This window comes from Polypterus senegalus, chromosome 1 (genome assembly GCF_016835505.1).
Source record: "Polypterus senegalus isolate Bchr_013 chromosome 1, ASM1683550v1, whole genome shotgun sequence".
Taxonomy (NCBI): domain Eukaryota; kingdom Metazoa; phylum Chordata; class Cladistia; order Polypteriformes; family Polypteridae; genus Polypterus; species Polypterus senegalus.
In genome coordinates this window covers 166,028,616-166,037,050 of record NC_053154.1, presented here as the reverse complement: position 1 = coordinate 166,037,050, position 8,435 = coordinate 166,028,616, and the positions used below count along the sequence as shown (strand labels likewise).

The 8,435-nt window shown below is 37.0% G+C and overlaps 1 non-coding gene across 1 annotated transcript; it reads left to right on the top strand.

The window, feature by feature from the left end:
• On the top strand, nt 1–72 carry trnat-cgu. The gene has a single exon. It is a non-coding gene; the product is annotated as a tRNA-Thr (tRNA).
• Nucleotides 73–8,435: the final 8,363 nt, after the last annotated feature.

The window sequence follows — 8,435 nt, the reverse complement described above, 5'->3', positions numbered from 1 at the left end:
GGCCTTGTAGCTCAGAGGCAGAGCATTGGTCTCGTAAACCAGGGGTTGTGAGTTCAAACCTCACCAAGGCCTTGTTCCTGTCCATGTTCAAATCTGTCAGCACAAGAGGGCATTTTTAAGAAATTCAATCCAGATATTCATTTGAGAGGCTGAACGGAAAATCTTTCCTGGTTTCGCCAAATCCCTCAGACAGGATAGAATTTCTAGATGTACGGAATTATGAGGGCATTTTGTTCACAATGATCATCAATACGTTTTATTAAACACATTCTCAAATGAACATGTTTTTTGAGGTCAGGAAACCCTTTGCTTCTAACAAGGAATGACTAAATAAGTATTAGGAGGGAAGGGGCTTGACAGAGTGTTAAAGTGAAATTCCCACAATCGTCAAGATCTCGGGCCAACTTTCATGTTGTCCGTGAAAGAGGTCAAAGGGACAATGAAAGATGTAAATTACATACAATTCGATTGCTTTCTTTTCATTTCATTGGTAAAATGCTTACATTTTGAGACACGTGAAAGAGATTGATTGATAAGTTGAAAAAAGTGTAATCACCAGGAAAGATAACGGAGTATGGAAGTTTGCTTTGGAGCAGTTTTGAACAGAGAAGAAAAATATGAAGCTTTCCTAAAAAAAGTAACCAAAAAACACTTGTCTGAAATATCCACCGGGCATGTCAATTTATTAAGAGAAAGAGTTTAAATCCTGCTGCTTTTTGCTCTGTTGCAGCCACGAGGCTTGCAGAGAACTTGGTAACTTGGCTCTCATTGGTCAGGTTCTATGTTTTACTACTCATGAGAAAGCCACCTTGGGTTTTACTCCAGAAGCTTGGTGTTTCTTTTTAGGTATATGACTTAAACTCTGTTAAGGCCTGTTTTGTTACACTGTCCGGCACACCGATCGCATTCCTACTTTTAAAGGCAAGTCTGTGAAGTGCTGTAGTTTTTGTTTTAACCATATTTGGGAAACATGGTGGCTTCGAATTGCCCGTGATCCTGTCTAAATTGATATTTTATAAATACATTTGTATCATCACACACAGTGTTTTTGCATATCTGTGTGCCTGAAACAATTTTCAATTTGTTTCACAGTGAAATATCTTTGCAGAAAAATATGATTCTGGGCACTGAGCTCATTTTTCATCATTTACATGGAAGATGCATTGCAACATTGCAGCAAGCAAATATGTTGTCTCTGGTAAGCTCAGCCTTTTCCTTCAGATAGGAGCATTTATAAAAAAGCAAAGAGCATAAAAATAAATTTAAAAAAGTTTAAAGATCGTTCCTGGTCTGTCTGAGGGGCAATAAAAATGTAGTGGATATGGAGACAGGTTTGTACTCTGAACCTTACTGAGGGAAAGTTCGCCTGACATTTGATATTTGCTCCTTCATTTTCCCAAAGTGCTATTGTTTGGAAATTATGTGACTTTTGCACAAAATTTTAATCGTCTTAGAATAAGTGCAAGGCAAAATAAAAGCCATGAAAGGCATATTAATCATTTACCTTTAAAAGCAGTGTTCTTTCATCTCTATAAGTCACATATTACAAACATGAAAAATAGTTATTAGAAAAAATACAAAAGCTGAGAATAAATGCACAATTTATATTCTATATTTTAATAAGGATTAATGTATGAATATGCTGATGGAAACTAAAATGCAACATTTTCAGAAATGGTGAAACTATAGTTATAGCTTATGTACCTTCACTAAAATTTGTTAGCTTAGGCAATCTTCTCTGCATTCCTAATGACTATAATGTCATCAGAAACAAGGCAGAGGGCCACTGGCATCCTACAGAGAGACAGTTTTGACAGATACTGTCTGTAAAGCTGCTCCGCTGAGTCCCAACTGTAGGAAAAATCTGAAACAATAACAATCAAAATCTTGTTGCCCCCCAATGATCACATCAGAGCAGGACAAACATATCAGAATGGTCCAATTCAGACTTTCCACCTGTACTACAACAACAACAACATTTATTTATATAGCACATTTTCATACAAAAAGTAGCTCAAAGTGCTTTACATAATGAAAAATAGAAAAATAAAAGACACAGTAAAAAAATAAAATAAGTCAACATTAATTAACATAGAATAAGAGTAAGGTCCAATGGCCAGGGTGGACAGAAAAAAAAAAAACTCCAGATGGCTGGAGAAAAAAAATAAAATCTGTAGGGATTCCAGACCATTAGACTGCCCATTCCCCTCTGGGCAATCTACCTAACATAAATGAAACAGTCCTCTTTGGATTTAGGGTTTTCATGGAAGGACTTGATGATGATGGTCACGTAGAGTTCTGCCTTTTAATCCATCCATCATTGTTGGAGCATCATGATGCTTTGAGTAGGTGGAGGTGGCGCAGGCCACAAAGAAACCGGAAAAAAAAAAACAGAAGAGAGAGTAGGGGTCAGTATGGATTTTAGAGCCACCATGGATAGTTATTATGATGAATTGAACATACAGAGTATCAGGATTAAGTTAAAGTGAAGTTATGAAAAGGCCATGTTAAAGTAATGTGTTTTCAGCAGTGTTTTAAACTGCTCTGCTGTATTTGCCTGGCGAATTCCTATTGGCAGGCTATTTCAGATTTTAGGTGCATAGCAGCAGAAGGCCGCCTCACCACTTCTTTTAAGTTTTGTTCTTGGAATTCTAAGGAAATACTCATTTGAGGATCTGAGGTTACGATTTGGAATATAAGGTGTCAGACATTTCGATATATAAGATGGGGCGAGATTATTTAAGGCTTTATAAACCATAAGCAGAATTTTAAAGTCAATCCTGAATGACACAGGTAACCAGTGTAGTGACATCAAAACTGGAGAAATGTGCTCGGATTTTCTTTTCCTAGTTCTTTTCCTCCTGTAGTGCTACTGAAGCTGCTGGACAGCACAGTGTTTACTTTAGTGACATGACCATGATAGACAGGGTCCATGTTGCTGGCCTCAGAGCACAGCAACATGTCAGAAGTCCTCCATTCACTCCTCATAGATATCTGACTGTGCAACAGGACAATGCTTAGCCATTGTGGTTACAAGTGTCCTAAAGAATGAATGCTGGTATGCAGGGGTTGCCTTACTCAGGAGAAAAGATGTGGAAAAACAAAATAAAGGTCATGACTAGAAAGCAGTCAAGAAAGACAATTAAGCTCAATCAAACAGAAATCAAAATCAAAAAGACATGCTTATAAAGTTCCGCACCAGAAGAATAAAGAAACACAAAGCTGGCAAGTGAAAGCTGTTCTTAGATTATCCACAGTATAAAATGAAGACAGAATACTAGTGATAGCCTTTAATCCCATTACAAATGTGATGTCAAACGTCACAAATATCTGGTTTGTTTTCAAGATAACATTCAGAAAAAGCTCATAAAATTGTGGCAGATGTAAGAAACCAAAATTGAATGAGAATAATATTAAGAATCTTGAAATACACACTGAAAATAGAAGCTAATGTTCTGTTCAGATGCTCCATTATTCAAAACCGAAAATGACACTCAAAACCTATAAAATGTGTAAGGGAATGTTTAAAAAAAATCATGAAGCACTGTACTACAGAGTCACCTTAATCCCATAGAGCACCGTTGACATGTCCTGGATAGAACCACCTGCAGACACAACCCTCTGCCAAGAGCCAGCAACATCAGGCAGAAATCAGCCAACATCAGACAACTGCAGGTTCAGAGGCTCAGTGATGCAGTGCAGCAGAGGTCTTCAACAGTGAAAGAGGCTGCAAGAGCTGGCCACAAAATATGTTGAAGGAGTGCAGGACTACTATTGTTAATGTGTATACCTGCTATCATTTTCCTTTTTTTCTGAACTGTTATCTTTTCCTATATTCTAATTTGTTTATTGTTATTTAAGCAATTAAGGCTAAACTTTCAGTCCAGCAACACGTTTGTTTCCTTTTTTCCACAGTATATAGTAGGGTGGTCTACACACCAATGCAAAGGCATGATGTTTGTAGAATCATTTCTCCACAAGGCTTATTTTTGCCCATTACAGATAGCTTGATTACCTGTGAAATTTCAGACTGATTGTGACACATTTAGATGACTCCATTCTGAACATTTTATTTGTAAGGTTAATGTGTACACTATGTACTCTTAACTGGCTCAGTGATTAGTAAACAACAGAAAAATGAAACAAAGTTCCCAGAATATTCTAGTAATAATTGGAAGTTTCCTGAACTGTCTAATATGAAGTAGTGGTTTCAAAAACATTCCAATAGTAAGAAGCCATTTCTGATGACAAAGTCTCAGCAGAAACAAAGCGGCCATTGTTACCAGACATTCCTCAGTGCCTTAAGGTGACAAACGAATCTGAACAACTGAAGTTGGAGGATCTGGTATCAGAAAGAACAACTTCCGTCTTTTATGTCCTTATGGAAAAACGGAAATAGAGGTCTTAATTATTTCTCAAGAAACTACCAAAACAGTGAACAGATGATCCAGACTTCTAAGAATTTGTGAACACGCATGACCATAGTGAACGACGCAACTGAAAAAGGAGTAAGTCTCATCAAAAAGTACAATGACGTACTGACAAAGGACAAGGAATGGAAACGGTTTATACTTCAACCGGTTGCAAAACACCACAAGAATTTTCCAACTTCATCAAAGACAGGGCTAATTTAGTAGACCTACAAGTGTGAAAAAGTTGTCTGTTGCCATATAGACTGACCTTGAAATGTTGTTTATTTTTCATTTAAATTTTGTGTTTTTCTAAATATGATAAAGAATAAAACTATCCATCCATCCATTATCCAACCCACTATATTCTAACTACAGGGTCACGGGGGTCTGCTGGAGCCAATCCCAGCCAACACAGGATGCAAGGCAGGAAACAAACCCCAGGCAGGGCACCAGCCCAACGCAGACACTCATTATAAGTTGGTAATTATTTACTTGAAATAAAAGCATTTTTGATTTTGACAATTGATCTTAGAATGAACAAAGATTGTGTATGTTATCTGTATTAATGAAACCACAATATTGTAACACAGATCAGATCTACTTGAAGCCACCCATTTATCCTGGTCCAGGGTTGGTGTTTCAGGGCATAGTAGATAGGTAAGTAGATGATATAGTCTTGTTGTGCATAATCTGAAGGAGCTATAGAAATGGTTGTCATTCAGAGGGACAAAGAATTGGGATTAAGCAAAATGTTACTGAGTTTAGACAAATTTACAGATACATTCAGATAGTAACGTAACATAATCACACCACTGGGAAAGATAAAAGTTCTTAGGCTGGTGGTTGAAAAACTGCTTTTATTGTATGAATGTTACTAATAGCTATGTAAGATATTTACACTTCCTTAAATGCAGTATTCCAGGGATGACTACCGACTGAATCCAGAATCCATTTGGGGGATTTCTGTGATCACACAGTAAAATTTGAGGATGAATAGATTGGTTTCACTCTGTAAAAGGCAATGTCCTGATATGAATGTGACAGATGAAAAGTACTCATAGTAGACTGGGCAACAAAACCTAATAACAAGAAGGGAATATTGTTTGGAGGTGTTAGCCATGGAAGCCTCTTCCATGTTGACCAGAAGACAGGTCTTCAAAACCAATGTTACTTTCACCTCAAGCCCCAGGGCCAGCCTACCGCAGGGCACACAAACACCAAGCACACACTAGGGACAATTTAGTATCGCCAATGCACCTGACCTGCATGTCTTTGGACTGTGCGAGGAAACCGGAGCACCAGGAGGAAACCCACGCAGACACGGGGAGAACATGCAAACTCCACGCAGGGAGGACCTGGAAAGCGAACCCAGGTCTCCTAACTGTGAGGCAGCAGCGCTACCACTGCGCCACCAAGAATAAAACTAGCCATGTGGAAAACTTTACTGTGTTAGTTTTTTTTACCACAATAGTATACAATATACTGTAGTTAATAATGTCATTTTATAGATAAGTTTCCAGACTATGAATGCTATTTGCACAAGATAAATATTGTTAATGATAAAGATGTAATCATATGAATAGAATAGAACTCTTGTATTCAATTCTGTTTAGTATATGTAGTCATACTCCATTATTTTCTTTAACTAGAATTCAGCTCTTGATGGAGCATTCTGACTCTTTGTGTATTTTCGCTCATTAAAATGTCATTGAAAACCATCGCATTTCCTGTACTCAATAGTGAAGATCAGTCAACATTCAATGCATCACTGTAGTCTGTGTATTTAATAATCTTTGAATTCTTGTGAATAACTTACTTAAGAAATATTATTCTTTCATATACAATATATATTTTATAGTATATCTAATTATTATGTTACATTTTTGTTTCTACTAGACATTCTTGTCTTTTGTTTTCACTATTATGCTCTATCGGTGTGTGAGAGTATTTCTTAGGCACTGCCAAGAGAAACATTCTTTGTTTCTTGAAAAATCTAGCAAAAGGACAGGTGAAATTCCTAGGTAAACACTAATTTGGATTATTGTACTGAAATATTATACCTTGCTTTTACAATAAATGCTAACAACACCCTAACATTTGAGAATCCCTCAACCACCGTAACTGGGACATGCTGGAGCACCACATTTGCTGACCTTCTCAGCTTTTAAAATGCAGCCGTCTTTAACCTTCCAGTCTTAAAACTTCAGCAAGCTCTGAAAGCATCTGTAGATCATAACAGCTAAAGGATCAAGGAAAGCTCAGTTAAAAGAGAGAGAATGAGAGGAAACAAGCATCCTAACTGCTACAGCAACATTCTCTCTGCTGATTGTCTGTGAGGCTCTCCTAGCACTTTCTGATGTGAACTGCGTGCTGAAAAATTCTTTAACACAAGCTAAGTAAAAAATAATTATTTGTGTTCTGAATACTTTTGGTTGCAGTTGTAGTTTCTTTGTTATCATTCTGGTTATGTAGTGGTACTTTAAACAGAACAAACATTCCACAGAGCACACCCAGCATTGAACTAGGTCCATTTGTGGAGCTAATGCTTCCTGTTGGACATACGTAACTGTAATAATTGCTGTTGGCCAAAATATTGTTTTTAGTCTGATAATAACTAAAGTCTTTTTAGCCATATCACACGCCAGTAGCTGAATATGTTACTCTTTAGCCCTTTCATACTTTTATGTAAAAGAGCACCTATTGTAAGAGTCGTTATGTATGCTACAATTGTCCATAAACATTAGCTTTATACTATCATCTCTTCTTCTGTAAATTGTTAATATGTAAGGGCTATAAAAAAAGATGAAGCTTCAGTTTATACTTAAGTTTAAGCATTGTGATCATGATCTTATTTCTATTATTGAGTTTTTTTCAATTCTTTGTGAATTTCCTCGATTTTGAGCACTTGCTCTTGTTTAAGGTACTATATTTTTGTACCTTCTTCTGTACCTTGCCTTTTGAGCTCCTTGATTTTTAAATTATTTAAATAAATACTTTAAAGAAACTTAATTGAGTTATTTTGGGCCAAAGTTTTGATGGTGATCCTGCTGATTTTTCCTCCTAATATTTTTGAGTATTTTTTGACCTTTAAAAGCATGTTCCCTATATTGGGCCTAAGAAGACTGAAACTGTCCATTGCATTCTAGGTTAGACCACCTGTGGTGAGGGCTACTAATTGAGAAACTAGTTAAAATGCAATTGGCTCGAGTTTGGGCCCCAAATTAGCTGGTAATCTGTTGTGTCACTTCACATCTTGTTTCAGTTTGGTTACCATTTAAGGAAAAATGAGCAATTAGAGGGACTGAGTCTAAAATAACAAGGCAATTAAAATGAAGGGAAAGATGTCAATTAACAGCAGAAATTGGTCAATAATAAATAAAATGTCAGGAAGGAAAATCTGCAACTATTGCCGTGCTCCAGGTTAGGAGTTCAGAGATGCCAGATTGGACATGCACTTTACAGTTGAATCAGAATCAAACTCCTGTCTAATCCCATAAAGTCTAGCCCAGCATTGAATAGCTCATTTCAAGCAATCAAATTGCTACCCAAAAACCTGTATTCCGTTCCTGCCCCCAAGCTACAAACATCCATGAACATCACTCCCTGATTGGCCAATTGGTCTTTAATTTGTATGAGTGGGCAAGTCCAGATAGTTACATTTCAAGACTATCTTCCCAGAATGGTTCAGGTCCAAAGATAAAAGTTACAGAAGGAAGCCTTTAAATTTATTTATTTAAATAAACTAGACATTAAGCCCGTTACAATAACGGGCGCTAGAACAGCAGTGCATAAACATTTGTATGAACAGTCTATATTAAATAGCAAGGGACCTTGTATGTGGCTGTAATATGCGTCACTGTATTGTGTGCCTTTAATTTTCTCTCTCAGTAATACTGGTTTGTATTTCCGTGAAATGCCTGTAATTTTGTCTGACAGTAATACAGTGGAACCGCGGTTCACGACCATAATCCGTTCCAAAACTCTGGTTGTAGCCTGATTTCCCCCATAGGATTGTATGTAAAT